This window comes from Rutidosis leptorrhynchoides, chromosome 3 (genome assembly GCF_046630445.1).
Source record: "Rutidosis leptorrhynchoides isolate AG116_Rl617_1_P2 chromosome 3, CSIRO_AGI_Rlap_v1, whole genome shotgun sequence".
NCBI classification, from domain to species: Eukaryota; Viridiplantae; Streptophyta; class Magnoliopsida; order Asterales; family Asteraceae; genus Rutidosis; species Rutidosis leptorrhynchoides.
The window spans coordinates 82,991,290-82,995,365 of record NC_092335.1 but is presented as its reverse complement, the minus strand read 5'-3'; positions in this window follow the sequence as shown (position 1 = coordinate 82,995,365).

Here is a 4,076-nt window from a genome sequence, read left to right as displayed (position 1 = left end):
TTTTATATACAAAATGAATATATGAGACGTATATATATTATAAATATAAAAATGATATAATTAGTAAATTATATATATATATAAACTTGTTCGATTACAATTATGTGTATTAATAAATATACAAATGATATAGGTTCGTGAATCCAAGGCCAACCTTGCATTGTTCAATTCCGTCGTATGAATATTTTTACTACAAAATATCGTATAGTGAGTTCATTTGATTCCCTTTTACTCTTTACATTTTTGGGACTGAGAATACATGCGCTGTTTTTACAACTGCTTTATTAAATGCTTTTGAAATATATTTGGAACTGCGAATACATGAAATGCTTTTATAAATGTTTGACGAAATAGACACAGGTACTTAAAAACATTCTACGAATGAGTTATGAGTACACCGGATATCACCCCTTTTAGTCTGGTAATCTGAGAATTTGGGAACCGAGCCCCAAATTGACGCGAATCCTAAAGATAGATCTATGGGCACTAACAAGCCCCAGTCAGAGAATTTGAACTGCTTTAGTACTTCAAAATAGGTATACAACCGCCAGCTTTAAAAGATATGATCTGTTTGTGAGGTATACGCAACCATTATATTTAAAAGAGTGGCCTGATTGTATGCTTTTTGCATGACCGTGCGGAATGCCGGTATGCGGGGGATATTCTAGATGCATTTTGTTAAGGTCGATTACCAGGTGTTTGTAGTTCGTATGAATGACTTTTATACAAAGGTTATGTGTATTAGTTTTTGTGCACGAGATATGTGTACGATTATTAAAAATCTCGAGGCAACCTACGGGGGAGAAAAGGATACGAACCTACTCTGCTAAGCATTATGAAATATGGTTTCGTACACGTGATAGGTGTACTGTATTTAAATCTTGTGGTCTATTAAAATGATGAATTTTATTGTTTACGATAAACCTATAAACTTGCCAACCTTTTGGTTGCACTTGAAAGCATGTTTATTCTCAGGTATGAAAGAAATCTTCCGTTGTGCATTTGCTCATTTTAGAGATATTACTTGGAGTCATTCATGATATATTTCAAAAGACGTTGCATTCGAGTCATTGAGTTCATCAAGATTATTATCAAGTCACTTATAGTTTGGATATATTATGAAATGGTATACATGTCGTCAACTTTTGAAGTAAGGAAAGTTTGTCTTTTCAAAACGAATGCAATGTTTGTAAAATGTATCATATAGAGGTCAAGTACCTCGCAATGAAATCAACTATTGTGAATCGTTTATAATGTATATGAACGGGTCCTTTCATTCACGAACAAAACAGGTGCGCCCCAAGGCGATGAACTCTGTCAGATAAATCCACGATCTAGCAATTCCTGTAGTTGACTCTGCAACTCTTGCAGTTAGGAAGGTGCAAGTCGATAAGGTGCGCGAGCTACAGGTGCAACTCCTGGTACTAGATCAATCTGAAACTCCACTGATCTCGGCGGCGGTAATCTAGGCAACTCTTATGGAAAGACGTCGGGAAATTCGTTCACAATTCGTACATCATCTATGCTTTTCTCCTCAGTTTCTAGTTTCTTCACGTGCGCCAAAACAGCAAAACGCCCCTTTTTCATAACCTTTTATGCCTTCATGAAACTAATAAGGTTGAGCTTCAGGCTACATCTATCTCCGTAAATAATCAGTGGCTCACCATCTTCGTGAGGTATACGAAGAATCTTCTTACCACAGATAACTTCGGCTCTTACCTTGGACAATCAGTCCATACCGATAATCATATCAAAGCTTCCCAACTTGATGGGTATTAGATCAATCTCAAAATCCACTCCGGCTAGGTTGATAATACCTCCTCGGCCAATTTGGTCAACTTTCTCATGTTTTCCATTGGCTACCTCAACAAGCATACTATCCTCCAAAGGGACTAACAACCAATCTATCTTAGAGCAAACGTGTCTACATACATAACTCCTATCGGCATCAGTATCAAACAGAACAGAAGCTAATAGGTTATTGATAGTGAATGTACCTGTAACCAAGTCAGGATTCTCGCGGGCATCTCTTGCGTTCATGTTGAAGGCTCTTCTACGTGCTGGCCCGCCATCCTTCTTCTTGTTGAGACATTCATTCCTGAAGTGGCCCTGCTTTCCGCACTCATAGCACTTCCTTAGTCCATTTAGGTTTGTCCTCACAGCTGGGGCGGTGCTCTTACAGTCTCTGCTGATGTGTCCAATCCTTTTGCACTTCTCACACACTACGTTGCATTGTCCAGTATGATGCTTGTAGCATCTCTTACACTGAGGAAAGGTTCCCTTATATTTAGGGTTTGAGCTAGGATTTGGGTTCGGGTTCCTCCAGTCGTTGTTCCCTTTGAAATTCTCATACCTCTTAGCTGGGTTCTAGTCAAAACCTTTTCCCTTGTTTCCATCCTTCTTACGTTTCCCATTACTAGCTCCCGATTCTGATTTCACCTTCTCTGGCTCTTGACGGGTAATTTGATTCATCAGGGTGTGCGCCATACGCATAGCTTCCGGGACATTCGCTGGTTTCGATGATGTGACATTTACCTGAATTTCCTTGGGGAGTCCCCACAGATACCGTTCCATGCATTTGAACTTAGGAGTAACCATTGTGGGGCACATCAGGGCTAACTCTAAGTACCTTTGGTTATAGCCATCAAGGTCAGTTCCTACAACTTTCAGCTCCCAAAACTCCGCTTCCATCTTCTGAATTTCTGTTCTGGGGCAGTACTCCTTGATCATAGCCCTCTTAAACTCTTCCCATGGTGTAGCATAAGCTTCGTCAATTCCCTAAGCCTGGGCGAAAGTATTCCACCAAGTCAAAGCGCCATCCGACAGTGTGCAGGATGCGAACTTAGTCCTGTTTTCTTCGGAGCAGTTACTCACACGGAACACAGATTCTAACTTTTCAAACCATCTTGTTAAGACAACTGGCCCTTCTGTTCCACTGAAATTGTGGGGCCTGCAGCTCTAGAACTCCTTGTAAGTGCACCCATTTTGAGCATTCCGGTTCACCATTGGTGCTGGTGCAGGGTTGGCATCTGCCATAGCCGCAGCTACTCGAGCAGCTATCATCTCCTCAATTTGAGCTGCGGTGGGGATTTCTCTCGGACCTCTTCCGCTAGCCATCAATCTTCCAAACAAAAATTTCGACTTAAGTCAAAATCCAATAATCGGTAACGTCATAGCATAAGGTAAACAGTACAGAAACAACACAATACACGATAACTAAGCATGGCAACAAGCAGCAGGTAGCACAAAAGCCAAAATGTAAAAAAATGCCGTATAACAATTAAGCAACAGTAATTCCATTCATAATAAGAAAGTTACGTACAATGGCATGAGGTTTGTACATTACATTAATGAAAAAGAGGAAACTAGAGACGGAATACATAAGGAAATCCAATACAATAGTCCTAGGGTGAAGGTGGGTAAATGATGTCCATCAGGTGGGACATCTGATCCTCGAGCTCAGTTACCCGAGCACGGAGGGCATGCACTTCCCTCGTTAGTTCCTCGACGACAGGGGATGCTGGTGGGGCAGGTGGTGCAGATGGTGCAGGTGGCGTCGGTAGTGCAGATGGTCCAGATGATGCAGATGTAGACAGCACAGTGCGGGCGGTCTTACGCACGAATGGATCGGCAGGATATGGTACGACCCGCTTACGGGTTGTGACCCTAACCAATTGTCCATGTGCGTTCACAAATGACTTACCTCCATTAACCCCTGGAATAACACCATCCAAGCGGTACCGCTTCTTTGGCGGGGTAGAGGGCGGTTGCACGGGCTCCTCCTCAGGGTCCTCCTCAGAATCCTCCTCGGGATCCTCCTCGCTTGAGTCGTCGGATGATGAACCGTCTGAATCATTGGAAAGTAATGCAGGATCATCGCGGGTGGGAGAAAGCATCTGGCTGGTGGTCATAAGTCGATATCTGCCAAGTGTAATCGGTACGACACGTCTGTCAGCGGTGCGTCTAACCCAATGTCCACGCTCGTTACGGAAGGGACCGTCTCCGTTTCCCCCAGGTATCACAGTACTACCGGAATCGTGCTGTGGCCCCAGGAGTCTAGGGCTGGGTGGTGCTGG